This window comes from Otolemur garnettii, unplaced genomic scaffold, assembly GCF_000181295.1.
Source record: "Otolemur garnettii isolate 467f Iridium unplaced genomic scaffold, OtoGar3 scaffold00060, whole genome shotgun sequence".
Taxonomy (NCBI): Eukaryota; Metazoa; Chordata; class Mammalia; order Primates; family Galagidae; genus Otolemur; species Otolemur garnettii.
In genome coordinates this window covers 4,436,312-4,453,190 of record NW_003852455.1, presented here as the reverse complement: position 1 = coordinate 4,453,190, position 16,879 = coordinate 4,436,312, and the positions used below count along the sequence as shown (strand labels likewise).

At 40.8% G+C, this 16,879-nt stretch overlaps 1 protein-coding gene across 1 annotated transcript in view; it reads right to left on the bottom strand.

Moving 5' to 3' along the window:
• Positions 1-16,879, bottom strand: part of FGF12 (fibroblast growth factor 12) — a 530,610-nt gene that overhangs the window by 474,349 nt on the left and 39,382 nt on the right. The gene's annotated exons all lie outside the window — the stretch shown is intronic.

The window sequence follows — 16,879 nt, the reverse complement described above, 5'->3', positions numbered from 1 at the left end:
TATATACCAAGGAATTTAGATTACCCTATAGAGCTTCTAAGAAGACACAAGGAAAACATTAAGAGAAAAATGATGTAATAATTTTTGAGCTTTAGGAAAAAAATATCTCCAGTACAGTAAAAGATGTATTGTAGGAAACAGAAGTGGAGGTCAGAGGAACAGGTGAACTGCTAAAAGACTCTTTAGAGATTATATTCCAATTACTATTTCCTGGATTAGGAAAACAAAATACAAAGAAATAAATTTTAAAGAGTGAAAAAAAATTTTAAAAAATGTGAAGAGTGGGGCTTTCAATGGAAATTCCATGAATTGGTTATGTTTTCTAATCACCAGTTTTTTAGCAGTCAAAAGTTAACCCAATAGTTGGTAAAAAAGAATTGCACAAAAAGGCAGAAATATCCATAACCACTTACCAGCTTTCCATCTGGGAGCAAGTCTGGAGGCTCCAGCCTTTTTTTCTCCTGTGAAATGGATGTAAAATGTCCTCTGTGGACACTCACATACTGTCTATAAAGATCACAAGAAATAATGTATGTGATAGCTTTTTATACAAAGGAAAAATTCCTTTAGTTAGGTGAGAAGCTGAAGGCTGTTCTGAAGTGGAGGCATTCAGGAAAGCCTCTTGTGTTTTTTGAACACAAAAAAAAAAAAAAGAAAGAAAAAAGAAAAAGGATCTTCAATATCAACTAAGAAATCTGAAGGTAACGTGGCCCATGCTCATTTCCAAAGCATGTGATTTTAAGTTAATTTTAAAGGGATAAATAACTTTCATTATTATTATAAACTAGATTGCAATAAAACTATCAGTTCTTTAGGTCATCATAGCAAGAAGCTCATATTGGAAAAAATGTCTTTATTCCACTGATGAAGAAACTGAGACCCAGGGAGAGAATTTGGCTTACTCAAAATGTCAAAGCAAATTGACAGTCAAGCTAGGATTATTAATAGAATTTAGCCCTGTGGACTTCCAGTCCAATAGTCTTTTATCATAAACTGCAGTAGAAGACAGTGCCAGAAAATAATGCAGAGCACTACAGGTGTGAAAAGAGCCTGTTTTTTCTATTTTTCTGTTGAGATGAGATCTCGTTTTTCTTTAGGCTAGTCTTGAATTCCCCGCTGGAAGCAATTCTCCCATCTTGGCCTCTCAAGTGCTAGGAATACAGGCATGAGCCACTGTGATTGGCCTCAAAAGGGCTGTTTTTGTCCATGGGATGAACAAATCCAGGTGATCCATCTCGCTGGGGCTCCTGAATGTGAGGAGGTGCTCTCCTCATTGATTTACTCTCTTCACACAACAGGCTTCTGCCTGCAGAATCCTTTGAGGAGCCCCAGCAAGGAGGCAAACACAAAGGAGCCTGCAGTGTTTGCAAGAAAAATGTAAAGAACAGTATTACCCAGGGATGCATTGGTGAAGTATTATAATAGAACATCTACATTTGTAAAAGCTATATCCAAAGATCTTTCCAAATCACCCAGTTCTTGACTCCTATTCATTCAAATGGCAAGGCCAGGTGTTTTATGACTAGGCTCTCTCATTAAGTGATTATTCCTACATCCGAATCTGAAACCCAAGGGATCCACATTCATGCACAGAATCTCTGTGACCCACAGACAGGTCAGTTGCTTTGCAACTCATCAAAACACCATGAACATTAAAAGTGCTGATGCCAAAGTCTGGCTACTATAATCCAGCACAGAATTAATGGACGCAAAAGGCATGATAGCCAGACTCAGCTCTTGTGATACCTACTTAGAAACTAAGCAATCCATCCGGAGTTGTGCTACTCATTAGCAAACACTTAATGTAACCAATACTTTGTGTGTGTGAAAACAAAATGATAAATAAATGACTAAAATAGTATATTTAGAAGAACTCCCGAGCCTAGAGACCTACATTAGGCCCACACTCAGTAAAGATAGCACAGGTACTAATCCCTGAGCAACTATTTTCTTCAGCTGTACACTATATTTTAGATCTCTAAACTGCTTTCCACAGCTAAAACTTTTAATGGTAATGGTAATAAAATATATGTAGTTAGATAAGTAAAAGTTCCAGTCTAGTGAATATTGCCCAGTCTGAAAATTGTCAAAGATACAGATTTCAAGGAAAGGATATAGCCTTTGTTGAGGGACAAGACTTCAATGAAAACCTTTCCTAAAGAAGAAACTGAGTAAGGAAAAGGAAAATGTGACACGCCCAGCCTCAGCCATACTTGCAGAGGCACCCTACTAAGGTTTACAATTACTGTCACTGCAAGACTGTAAAATAGTATTGACCAAGGCCTTTGTAAGAGCATCAAATCCTTTTTTAAGCTTTGCAGCCTCCTGTCATTTGCATGCTCATTATCACCATCTGTCTACAAGTGTGATCAGTGATTCTATCCTAAAAATGGACAGGGCCTAAGTACCTGTCTCTAGGAGCAGAAAGGCAATGGAGAGCTCCAGAAACCAGAGTCATGCTGTAGACAGTCCTGAAGATAGACTAAGTGGTAGAGAAAACCAGTTGAGCCCTGAAGGCTGTGGACAGCCTGAGCACTGGCCAGACCTGAGGCAGTCCTGGGACAGAGCAGCCACAGGGCCTTGCTGGGGTGCACCATGACCCATGACATTAGTTATGTGAAGATATATGGGTAAAACACTCACACTGAAGTTATTTTTCTCACTTTAAAGTGAGCAAAGAAAACAAAGTTTTAAATGAAACTATTTAAGAAACCAGAATTGAAGACAATCTATATTGTGACATAAATGATAAAACCAAGAATACTTAACAGTCATTATTTTGAGAGAGGACCATATAATTTATTATGCAAACTCAGACATTTTTAAAAATACAGGAGAAAGTTATCAGCCCAAACAATAGGTATAAAACAGAGACAAATGGTTTCTCCATTCCTAAAACACTTTTTTCATTACCTATCATTTAATCTGACACATTGTTTCCATCTACGAAGGACATAGAATGGTGGGTTCCATGACTATTTCATATTTGAGGGATTGGATATTCTAAGAGGTGAAGTACCTTGCCCAAGACACACAGTTAGTAAGCATATGGTACTTGGAGAATAATCCTCAAAGTATAGGGAAACAGGAAACATCAAAAAAACAAATCAAGGATCAAATACATTACTGAAAGTAGTCCAAGTCAACTTTTCCCTGGTGACTTCACAAAACACTCAAAACAGCTAAGGAGATCAATGAAAACAACTGAGGTCTGTGCAGCGTGGCTCACCATTCACGTAGGTTATAAACACTTAGTCTTCTCACTCCAGGAATCCTAAAGCCAAGACACTACCTGAAGTAGTCCCAGGCTTATTCAGGTTGATATATCTTAGTATAGTCAAAGTGAAGAAGTTACGCTTTTGACAGAGCCTATCAGCACAGAGAATTTAGAGAATGAGGGGACTTCCAGGAACCCATCAAAACATCCACTAAACCAGAAGGCCACATAAATACTCTTGACAGTTCAAATAAAAGCCTAAGTAAGTTCTCCCACCACCACCTCCTGCTTGAAATTCTCTGTTAGGCCATCCCCTGGCCCAGCTCACACAGCTGCAAGACAGAAGGCAAGAACAATGATGTGAATCAAGGTAAGATTTCCAGGACAGAGCAGGAGAACTTCAGAGGAAAAGGTGCAGAATTCTACAAGACTAAGAGTTGAAAGACAGCTCAGAGAGCAACACAACCAACCCCTCTCCTCACAGAATGAAAAGAGGCTTCAAACTTGATGCATCCGGTCCGTCTGCAAGTTAGAGGTAGAGCTGGCATCACCCCTCAGGCGTCCTGTTCTGGGGTGCACAGGCATTCTAGCTCTCTCCACGTGATAGTTATGCCACTGAAGTAGACAGGATCTGTGACATGTCAGTTTGTGAGGTGTATTTTGTTTCATCTAAAATGTATATGTTGAAGCCCTAACCTTCAGTGATTTGGAAATAGGGTCATTACAAAGGTCATCAAATTAAAATGAGGTCATCAGAGTAGCCCTGATCTAATATGATTTGCGTGCTCCCATGGGAAAGGGATATTTGGAAACAGACATGCATGAGGACACCATGTGCAGATGAAGGTAGCAATGGGGCCAATGCACAGCCAACAACCCTCCCGAAGCTGGGGCAGAGTCATGGATCAGACTTCCCCTCACAGCCCTCCAAAGGAACTAACTCTCCTCATACAGGATCTCAAGACTTCTGGCCTCCAGAACTGTGCGAAGATAAATTTCTGTTCTTTGAGCCACCCAGTTTGCGGTCAGTCAGACATTGCTTTAAGAGAGTGATGTTCTCAGATAGGCATCATTAGGCGATTTCGTTGTGGTGCAAATACCGTAGAATGCACTTACACATAACCTGGGTGGTTACAGCCTCCCCCACACCCAGGCTATATGCACAGACTATTGTTCCCAGGCTACCAACTGCACAACATGTTACTTTGGTAGGTATTTGTGTATCTGGGCAGAGAAAAGGTACAGGAAGGCTACAGTGTTATAATACTACGGGGCCACTGTCACACATGGGGTCCATCCTTGAGTGAAAAGTTGTCATGGAGCACATGTCTGAATTTTGTTACAGAAGCCCATGCAAACTAATACAATGAATTTTGAATAAAAACAGTGTTTTCCAGCATCTAATAATTCCCTCACCTGCAGTCTGAATTGGCCCATTCCATAGTCACCGTCGTCCTGATTCCATCCTAAACGTGCGCCACAGAGAGTGCTTGACTTCCTGTAGTATGACAAGTCCATAAGCTCGTACACATCCCAAATAAGGTGATTCAAACAGTGGCCTCCTCCTCCCTCACCTGTCAAACTATAAACATCTAGGCAATCAACACCTCCACTCCCACACCAAGAATTGACTGAGCCTAGTTCTGTAGGTAAACCAGAGCCCAGCATTCATAATAACTGATGAACTTCAGGGTTGAGATGACCTTGCTCCTGTTCTTTCTTTATGCCACACCTCTGCAGATGAGCATCCCGGAGGCAAACTCTGATCCAATCAGAGGACCCAGTGTGGTACGCTCAGAGCTTGGATCTGAGGCATTTTGTACACTCACATAAAGAAAATTCCCTTGTCTTTGGGCTGAATTTCTAATTACTTCAATATGAATAATATTTTTAATCATTATCCTAGCTGGTTCAATGTATTGTCTTTCCCTTTTTCTTCTAGTAGGAAACTACAAGTGACATCAAAGAATAGGAAACTCTAAAGCTGGAAATTGCTGAAAAGCCCTATGGTCTGGGCCTCAGCAAACCGTTTGGCATCAGTGGGAACAGTGTGGCCTCTCTCCTTCTTCGTATGCTTTAATGCAAGTGTCCCCACCCTAAGGCCTGTGGATGATGCAAAACTGAGCTTCAGGCACATTTTCCATCTCACACAGGTTCTACTATAAGTGGGCTGTCTGGTATCAGAAATTCGGAATTAGCAGCACTAACCCCTAAATTTGGAGGCGGCTGACTGAGAAATCATTCACCAAAAAAGGAATAACAATAGAGTCATTTCCAGATGAAGTTCCAGCAGAAGATTCTTGACCAATTCAAAGTAATTCCACTGAGTCCAGCTGGGCTTCCCAAAATGCTTTCCAAAGCCATTTCGTGGTCAGTAAAACAACATAACGACAGTTATGCAATGTCATGCCCACTTTTGGGTTTCCCACTGTACAAGCTACTATCACAATATTTAATGACAAAATAATTACCAAGGTCTACTTACTATGAGCCCTTATTATGAGATAGGCTAAATGTTCCAAAGTCTTTTCATGCATTATTCATAATAACCTCGTGAGATAGGCACTGTTATTATTCCTACGTTACAGATGGGGGAGCTGAGGTAGAAACAGAAAGGTGAAGGAAAGTATTTAAATTTGCACAGGTGGTAAATGACAGAATGCAAAGCCAAGCTGTCCCCAGAGCTTTCCACTTTAAGCCACCATCCTCGTCTGCTCCTTGCACTGGGAGCCACCACATTTGTCCACTGTGAACCTTTTGAAGTGGTGGATAATTCCTTGCTCAGCTTTGTCACCTGCATTTCATGATTGTTGTCGAAAGATGCAAACTATTTATGCCCTCATGACTTCCCCAAGAAACACTCTCTCCCTCCACTCAACTCCTCTGCTCCTTGTAGGGCATTCAATGATTTCTGCCTTGGAGCTGTATGTCTTCAACTTGCCTCCTTTCGTCACCGTTTAGAAACACATCTGTGAAAAATTCACAGCCCAGTTATTTCTGAAGTTCCCTGAAGCCTACCATATTCGCTTGCATTTAGTAAAGTTTTCTCCATGAACATTTATGGAATAAGTGAAAACAAGGTCAGTGTCATAGCACGATGCAGAGTCCAGGATCTTCCTGAGAGCCGGCCCAGGTTCACCATATCCTACTTACGGTCCATTATAATGGTAGCTTTGATAGAGCTCACAGGGAATACAGAGGACTTGGAATTCACTGTAATCCTCAGACTTCATTATGTTTCAGAATCCCCTGGAGAGCTTGTTAAAATATAGATTCCTGGACCCACCCTAGAGTTTCTGCTTCAGGAAGTCTGAAATGGGGTCTGAGAATTTTCATTCTCAACACAATCCTTGGTGAGGTTAATGATGCAGATTTAGGGTCCACATTTTGAGACTCACTGCTCTAGGTACCAGCGTTGTGGAATAGTATTTTAAGCAAGAAAGAAGCGAGTAGATAGGTAAAAAGCTCCCTTGTGGAGTTAGGGCATGGAGCAAAGAAAGGAAGTATGGAAGGTCAGACTTAAGACGGGCAACATGAACAGCTTGGTTAGTACAAGACATACAACGTGGGCACAGGAAGATAAGCAGAAACTTTGGACTTGACCCCAAAGTTAAGCAGTTCTGCTTCACCTTCAGATCATAGAGAGGCTTGGATTCACCTTTTCAGATAGGGAGGCCCTAAACCACACCACCACCAAGACCCAGGAATCACACCCAAAGGCCCCACCCCTTCTGTCCTAAAGCTCCTAAATCATCACAGCTGCGTTGTGTGGCTTCTGCAGAGAGCTGTGCTGTATAGTGAAGGGCAGCCGAGCAGGCCAATGGGTTTTAGACGTTGGAGCCTGAGGTGTTACCTTGCAGGCTGGCAGGGCAGGAGAAGGTAATCCTTCCTGGCTGGGGGTGGGGAGGGTATAAAATTCTCTCCTCTACTACTTCCTTGCCACCAGGTGCTTGCATGCTAGTAAAACATCCCAATTTAAAAGATGAAACTAACAAAAACAAACATTTTCTCTGGCTCTCATGTCGGCAAAGGATTTCTATTCTGAGGGCTTTTTCCTTCACCAGAAAAAATAGCTTACTCCATGTGTCCCGTTCCCTTAATGCTAAGAAAGCAGTTTTTAAAAGGCAGAAGAAATAGATATAGCAGGGACAGGGGAGGAATTTTGTTGGATCCTCAGCAAAATCTGGAAGTCAGAATCACTGTTTCTGATTTTGAACAAAGCATTAGAGGGAGTGGGGAGTGATCAGAAGATGCACCGCCAGGTGCAAAGCAAGGTGACCGAGGCAGAAGGAAACGGTGCAGAGGGGATGAGGAGCTCTGTCCAGGGCCCAGGTGGGGGCTGGGAAAGGAGCTGGAGGAGCTTGGAACCCCGTGGACTCGGGCAGGAACGCAGAGGCAGGTGGCCTCTGGTTGGGAGGTGATGATAGGAAGAAGAAATGAAGAAAAGGTTATTGTAGAGGTTACTGAGGTCATTACGTGATGAAAGCCAAAGAGGTCGGACTGTGAGGTGAGGCCTGGTGCAGACAGGAGCAGACTCTCAGCAACAGAACAGACCAGAGACTGCACAGCAGGAAACCCAACAGGGGACGTGAGGAGCATAAGAACTGCCCAGCCAGACAGACTCCAGTTCACAATGTGACTTGCTTCCTCTCCTCTAAGCGTAGCCTCTACGTTTGTAAATGAAGAGAGTCTATTCAACATCATGAGAACAGTTATGCAAGGTAGCTCCCACTTCTGGGAGGGTCTGTGTGGGTCTTCCTACCTCTGAGCCCGTTAGACATTATATTCCTGCATTCATTCAGTCCACAAGAACTTAGACATTGGCCTTAATTATTGGCCTGGTAGTTAGATGCTAGACCCATAGTAATGAAAAAAAGTATACCTACCTTTAAATACCAGTCTCATTAGACACCTGGATTACAGAATGGAAATTTTGGAGGCTGCCCCTAAATGAGGCTAAATAATTATTTACATAAAGATGTTTAATAAGGACCTGGTGTTGGGCTCAGCTGAACATATCCTCATGTTTTCTGTTGTGCAATATTGTGGGGCCTCATACAGCCACACGCAAACCCTTTCCCCCTCCCTCTCTTCCTCCTCTCCTTCTGAGACAAAGACACAGAGGTTTTGCTAGCCCCATTCCCCAAAAGTTTGTGCCAAAAGAGTCTAACTTTCCAGGCAACCTGTGGAATGTGCCCACCCCTCATGGGCCCATATAAAAGTGGTCTCTAACTGCCCCCAAGTGCAGATGCCACTTTCGCACTGCCACAGCAGGTCACCTTCCCCTTTCAATGAACTTGGCCTGAACATCTCCGCTGCAGCCTCATCTCTGGGTGCCAATGTTTATAGTAATTATAATTAGTATTCAGTAATGTTGTCATCTCAAGAATATACTTGTAAACATTTCATTCATTCAGTTCTGTTTTTAGCTGTAAGCAACCTGGCATGGTACGATACAGGCATAGAATTTGTGCCTTATAAATGGTAGAGGGATGGAAGAAGAGGGCCAGTTGGGCCTTCCCCACAGAAGACAGGTAAGAGTTGAGGAGTGTCTGAACTAGGACAGCAGAACCAGAGGGACATCAGTTTAAACCAGAGATGCTCAGAGGGGAAACATGCATCAAACTGAGTGAAGAAAGAGGTGTCTTGAAGATGACTCTAAGCTTCTGCACTGAGTGTCTATATGAATCATGGTGCCACTGGCAAGTTGAGGAAAACAGAGAGAGAGAATGATGAGGGAGACGATAAAGAGCTCAGTATGAGACAGTAGAATTGGGGTGCTCTGGCTCTGACGTTCAGGAGAAAGTTCTAGACTGGAGATATCCCAGTCATAGGAATCTAGGAGGCACCAAAGACAAGGAGCACATGGTATCTTCAAGATGGAGAGGTTAGACGGAGGCCTCTATCTTCCCTAGAAAAGACAGGCCAGGCAGCAGCACCTACTTACTGTAAAAAGCTTCTCCTTCACCAGAGGGCCTTAGAAATGAACAAAGAAGGTACACAAAAGAGACAAATATCAACTAGCTGGAAGTCATTTTTTTTAAATTTTATTTTCCTTTTCCAGGTATTACCCAAATCTTGCTTTTACTGTAAGTAAATATTTCCCTTCTTGCTTTATAGATGGGAATATAAGAAGCAATGATGACCACCCAGATATTCACTATAAACACTGACTGGGGTCATGAAACTTACCTAGCCAATGAACCCTTACGTCAGAAAGGGGAGGGAAAGAGACAGCCCAGGGTCACTACAATGACCATATTTTTTTTTACTGGTGCCTCAAACACACACACACACACACACACACACAAAAATAAATAAATAAATAAAACCTCACAATGTTTTTGACATTCCACAGTGCCAGACTCCAGTGCTATTCTCCCCTCCCTACCCTCTTTGTAAAAATGGAGGCTTTCAGACAGTGGCGGATACAACTGTTTTCTCATCATTTTCTCATTAGTTGACTGAGTCCAACAGAGCCAGAACCTAGACTTGTGCTTTCTCTTTTACCACAAACCTTCCTTAGACAGGAGAGATGGTGGACAAGCTTTTCAGGTTTTCTGTTTCAGTAACTTCCCTATCAGTGGTCTAAATAGTAGCCCCGGTACAGGTACAAGCAAGGTAAACAGCAGATGTCAAACTTTCTCTGCTATAAGCCCATACACACTCACATGTGTTTCCTCCAACCCCCATTGTTTTCCCACATGGATATATAAATGGTTTTCCATCCCATTCACAAATCCAAGGTCCTGAGATAAAGAAAACAAAACAAAACAAAACCAAACCAAAAAAACTGTCTCTGATTCCAGTTCCACCTCTGGTGTTTAATAGGTATTGACTTGAGGAATTCCCTTCACCTCTGGGGCTCAATTCCCTCATCTGTCAGGTTAGAACTTTAGACTAAATCATTTCTAAGATTTGTTCCTCCTCTGACATTGTATGAGGTTCCAACAGATAAGACATTTAGCCTGAAGTACAATTTTCTGGAAATTAAGATGTTGTATAATAAAGAATTTGGTCTGAGTCTTGGGTTTCCGGGATAGAGGTTCTAAAGCCTTGGAATTTTCCAAATAATAAGAGTGTCTTTGTTATTCAGGGTGAGTCCTTGAATCACAAGTTAAGGAGAGGACTCTAGAGAAGGGCTAGTTCTGTAAGAAAGACCAGCCATGTAACTAAAGGGTTGGGGCTTTGGGCCATAAGTCCAAAAGGGAGGTAAGCTGGAAATTGACCTCATTCCTGTGGCCAGTGATTCGCTCAGTCATGCATATGAAACCCCAGTTAAAGCCTTGGCCATAAGACTCAGGTGAGCTTTCGGCTTGGGGAACATATTGATGTGCCAGGAGGGAGATGTGTACTGATTGAGGAGTGGGTACAGCAGTTCCACATTCAAAACCCTTCCAGACTTCACCCAATGTGTCTGTTCAGTTCGCTGGTCCTGAATTGTATCCTTTATGATGACATTATAATTCTAGGTGTGATACTTTAATGAGTTCTATGAATTGTTCAGTAAATTATCTCAACTGAGAGGATTATGTGAAACCTCCACCTTCAGAATTTATAGTCAGTTAGTCATAAATAAAATTGACTAGTGACCCCTGAACTTGCACTTGGCACCAGAAATTGAGTACAGTATTGTTGGGGACTGTGGCCTTAACCTGTGGAGACAACACTCACGCCAATATTTAGTGTTGGACTTGACTTAAAATACTGCATACAACGTACCTATTGGATAATAATTATAATTTATACATGTTCCTAGCCAAATGAATGAACTTCAAACACCTCTACGAGTGTTCCCTGGTTTATAGTAAGTAGAGTGTCTGGGACCAGCATGGGTACTGTGTGATTATAAGACATACCTACGGACAGACTTTAAAATCATGGTTATGCAGGTCTTATAAATGACGAAAATGTTCTGAGATGTCAAAGAGGACACATTCTTCTGCGCCAGCAGCTCCTAACAGGGCTTTTAAAAGGAACATTTCCCTGCTACATTAAGCAATTGTTACAAAATCTGAAAAAATTTCTGGGGGGCAGCTGTCATTATTCAGGTGTTGACTAAATCCCTGCCTTATACACCATCCCTTTAACAACCACTCTGCAGGTCTTACTTTTATCATTCTTAAGCAATTCAAATGTTGGTCATCCTGAAAATTCATTTCTTTTTTTCTCCTTTCCTACAGGCACAGGGAACAGACTTGAAATCATTGACATAAACTCACGCAAAACAGATTTAAGAATATCTTTTTGTTCCAGGGCAACTCAACCTCATTCCCTATGCAGTTATAAATACCAATTAACTGATTATAAACAGAAGGAAAAATAGACTCTGGAATTCTTTGGGGAATGATCAATTAAGTTCTAAAGCTGTTCCCATCCTCTATGACGCTGTAAAAGACCAGAGTCTCACCTCCACGGTACTCAACTTCCGTGTTCCTAAGAGACATCTTGTGGGGGTGCTTGATCTTGTTGCAGCATCTTAGAATCCTCTCCCAGAGATTCAGAACCAGTATTTCCAAGTTAGGTCCCATAAACCTGCATGATTCAACCCTTCCAGGTAATCTGACACAGGTGATCTGCAGAAACACCAAGAAACGCTTTCTACTGCTTTTCCCCATAGGTCATCATTGGCACAGTGCCAACACGTGCTGTCCAAGCTGACTGTGTTAATGGACTTAAAATGGAAACACACATTGGACCCTGCAGAACATCTGTGACATAGTGTTAATGAGTGGTGAGTAATCGTCACTGGTGGTTTGCTATAAAAACTAATCTAAAGCTCCTTGATGCTAAACATGCCAATCAAGACCAACTGATCAGGGTTTGGTTTTACATTTGGAAAAAGGTCAAGCAGCTGCCCGTTTGCTTTTTTCTCCCCAGGGCCATTTTTGGAAGTTCATCTGCTCTAAACAGCTGCTTGCAAGTAGAATTGATCCTTACAGAAAAATGACTGTGGGACCACACTCCAGAGGTGACATATGTTTAAACTTGTTTTCCATTTTTTGCTTTACTTTGATGGAAAAGAATAGTAGTCTCTACTTTGAGTAATTTAAAGTCAGGGATTGAAAAGTATTTTGGTGATAATCACCAAATTTCTCTAAAAGATGATGTTTATAATGTTCTTTTTAGTCATTGTTATGACACATATTTATATAACACTTTTAGTACAAATCAAATAACTCAATTCACTTATTCATTCAATATTTTGTCATTTACAAAGTTCGCTGACATCTATCATGGTCTTCATTACAAGCCTTGAAACTGGCAAGGCATATAATATTATCCCAGGACAGGCAGTATTAAACACAGACATAGATGAAGGATATAGGGTATGTTCAAATTTTAACTCCCCTATTTATTTGCTACGTGGTCTTGGGCAACTTAATCTTTTTATCCTCAGTTTCCTCATCTGTAAAATGAAAATAATAGTTCCTACCTGAGAGCATTGTTTTAAGGATTAAAAAGTTAATATTTCTAAGTACATAGAAAACAGCACTATTAAAAACTCTGTGAAATAAAATTTAATTCAACAACCATTTGAGAGCTCACAACATGTCATAACAAGGGCATGGAAATATATGATTTGTACCACAGTTCTTGTCCTTCAGAGTTCTCATCAAGAGTAAGTTAAAAAATTAAACAACCATAGGACAATTTTTTATGTATCAAAGTGATAAGTGAGGGCAGGCACATTGGACGAGGGGAAAGGAAGGGAGAGAGGTGATGGCAGGTGATATCACAGGGCAGAGTAGTAAAAGATTAGCAGAAATTTCCCAGAAAATCAAGAAATGGAAGAGGGAGAGAGTAGAATTTCAGGCCAAAAGTGCAATATTCATGAATAATAATATTTCCATATCTTTTCTGTCTATTATATGCAAGGACTGTGATAAAAAATTACCTATATTTTATTAAATTCTGATGATAGTATTTCAAGGTTGTCCTCACTGTTATCATTTTAAAAATTAAGAACATAAGACTTAGAAAGGTTTATAGTGTGTTTCTCAAACACCATATACTGCAAGTGGCAGAGTCCATCTGTATTCAACATTGGTGCTGTGCAAGCTATTTCTAAGGTATTCCTCAGATGTAGTGACAAAAGTCAACGTACTTGTAATTTGCATTTCCCTGATGATCAATGAATGACATTGAGAATTTTTCATATATTTGTCAGTCACTTGTCTATCTTCTTTTGAAATGTTTCTGTTCATGTCTTTTGTCCCATTTTTAATGGGGTTACTTATTTTTTTCTTGCTGATTTGTTTGAGTTCTTGGTAGATTCTGGATATTAGCCCTTTTATCAGATGTATAGTTTGTGACTCAAGTATCTCAAGCATTGGAAAACAAACAATACATATACTCTCTGATTACTTGGGAAGTGATGGGCACATGTGGACACAGAAAGAAATAAAAATCATTGGAAATCAAGAGGAGGGGAAAAGAAGTGAGGGGGTAAAAATCTACCTAACAGGTACAATGAGCACTAGTGGGGTGACAGGCATACTTAAAGCCTTCATTAAAGCGTTATAAAACTATCCATGTAACAAAAAAATATGAATACTATTCATATTTTGAAATCTTAAAAAAGTCAACATGGCACAATCAGGCATTTTGTAAAAAAATGGAGAAGTTAAGGGAAGAGCTAGAATGGGTTGGAAGGTGAAGAGAAAAGCATTTTATACACTGGTTTTGGGCACATTGATATGCTGAGAAGTCAGTAGAGAGAGAGCATGAAAATGTCAGAGTCTTAGTTGTAGATTATCCCACAGAAGAAAAGTTGACTAGCTTAACATGAATGAACAGCCAGCTCTTGCTCTAAACAAAGAAAATGAACAGTGACACAAAGGCAAGTTGATATATAATGGAAAGGAGCAGAAAGTTGAAATTTAGACAGAAATATAGGCTCTGATCTTAGGAGAGTAACTAAAGTCAGCAAAAGATGTTCCCCCCATATAACGCCCCCGCCCCACACTCCAACAAAGCATCCAGTCTGAGCACCCATCATTCTACCTTCACCCACCTGATGCCCCTGTTATTCTGAATGTGGTGCAGTTTTTAGTTTTATCACAATATTAACTTACATTTCCTCTCTTTTTCCTGTGCTACTTAAAGTAGGTCACTTATGGTAGTATCCTTGACTCAGGAATTTTTCAATAAGGACAACAGAAGCTATTTGGAGATCATAGTTCTTATAAAGTCTAAACTCACTGAGGAGACTTTTTGTAAGGCTTAAGGATAGGAGAGTATATGTTAAGAGGTCTCTTAAGAACATCTAAATGAGAGCAAATATTTTCCCTGGGACTAAAAACATATGTATGGGGGTGTTGAGGGAAAGCAGGGTGAAGACAAATCTATCATTCTGGGAGCGATGGCCACATGGCTTGCCTGGAGAGTTGAATCCCAGGCAAAGAGCAGCTCCTGGTAGCAGTGAAGATCCTCATGCTCCATACACAGCACATATCCCACATTGGCCAGGGACAATGACAAATGCTCTAGGGCTCAGGTAGAAAGCTGACTCTGCCTGGCACATGAGCTAAGGCCCAATAATAACTGACAATAAATTTACCAACAGGGATAGGAAATTAAAGTCAGATTTACAGTGTTTTAATTTAAAGAAAATAAAGGACAGCTGCTGCCTCCACAGGTGTTCTGGCCCAGGAATCTGGCTGTCACCATCATGCCCACACCCAAGGCCATCCCTGCAGCAGTTACTGCATGCTGCCATCCCTGTCCCTGTAGCTGTGTGTGTGTAAGCAGCTGGCACCACACTCCAACCTCTGCCCCACCACTGTGCTTGCACTCACAGCTGGCCCCTGTAGCTGCCTCAACATGCAGACCTCCAGCTCAGGGTCACAACTTTCCTTGCACATATAGCCAGCCTGACCCCTGCCTAGCCTGCAACTGGACGCTGTAGTAATGTACATGTTCACCACCAGCCCCAGCTGCAGTGCTGGCACATGGAGTCTTCACTGGCCCCCGTTTCTGGTAGCAGCCCTCACCATTTACAAACTTGCAGCTGGTCTTTCTTGCCACACAAATGCCTGCAGCCAGCTTCTGCAGCTAAGTATGTGCAAATTGCTGTCTTTGGTTCTCAATTCTGTCTGCCCTAGGCCCTTCCACTGGATACAGAGGAAGCATTAAGGAACTTAATAGCCTTCACAGTCATTACAAACCTCCCACAGCACTTGCCACCAAGAACCACATAATTGCCAATGTCACAAATCCCAGCTGTCTGAACCAGCAAAACACCATGCTCACCCTGCACCTGGAGCCCCTACATGTACTCATGTCCTCATTCTTGTTGTCCTGCACCACTACACTTGATGCCATGGCATGCCTCTCTACCCTCTTCCCCTACACACGTGAAGATTTTTCTATTAAGCAAGCCAGTTCATAAAGTTTTGAAGAGGCACATGTTCTTCAAATGCACAGATACCTTTGCAAACCTATAAGGACCATGAATAATCAGGCAAACATGATACTTACCAAGGAACACAATAAACTTTCAGTAACTGACACTAAAGAATTGGAGACCCATGAATTGCCTGGCAAACATTGCAAAATATTTGTTCTAAAGATGCTCAGCAGAAAACACAGTAGTTAAGATTTCTCAAAAAACTAAAAATAGAATTATTATACAATCTAGCATACCACCATCATTTAACCTAAGGAAAGAAAATCAGTGTATCAAAGAGATATATGCACCCTCATGTTTACTGCAGTACTATTCCCAATAGTAAAGACATGGGATTAACTTAAATGTTCATCAACAGACAAATGGATTTAAAAACTGGCATATGTACACCATGGAATACTACTCAGCCATAAAAAATAAAATTGTGTAATTTGCAGAAACACAATATAATTGGAAGTCATTATGTTAAGTAAAATAAGGCAGGAACATATATACAAATATTACATGTTCTCATTAATCAGAAGGAACTTAAAAAGTTGACCTCATGGAAGTAGAGAGTAATAATAGACATCAGAGGCTGAAGAGGGTACATTAATAATGATGAATTGTATATTTCAAAATAGATAGAAAAGAAGACTTGAAATGTTCCCAGCACGTAGAAACAATAACTACTCAAGGTATTTAGATACTCTAAATCATTACACGTTCTACACCTGTGACAAAATACCACATGTACCTCATATCAGAAGCTCAGCGAACTTAAGAGAACACAAAAAGTTAACAAAATCAGGAAACAATACAAGAAAAAAATTAGAAGTTCAACCAAAAGATAGAAACATTAAAAAAGGACCAAACAGAAAATTTGGAGCTAAAAAACAAAATAACTGAACAATAAAATGCAATAGAGAGGTTCAACAATGGACTAAATCATTCAGAGGAAAAAATAAGCAAACTAGAAGACAGATCATTCTAAATCATACAGTCAGAGTTTAAAATCTCAAATTTTAAAAAGAATTAAGAAAGTAGGATCTGTGGGATACTATGAAGAGAGCTCATCTTTTATATACGAGAATTTCAGAAGAGAGGGAGAAAGGGACAGAGGCTTATTTAAAGAAATAATGACTGAAAATATATGAATATGCAGGTGCACGAAGCTGAAAGGAATCCATTCAAATTCAACCCAAAACAAAGTTCACCCAGACAAATCATAATCAAACTATCAAAAATCAAAGTCAAAGAAGGAAAGGGTC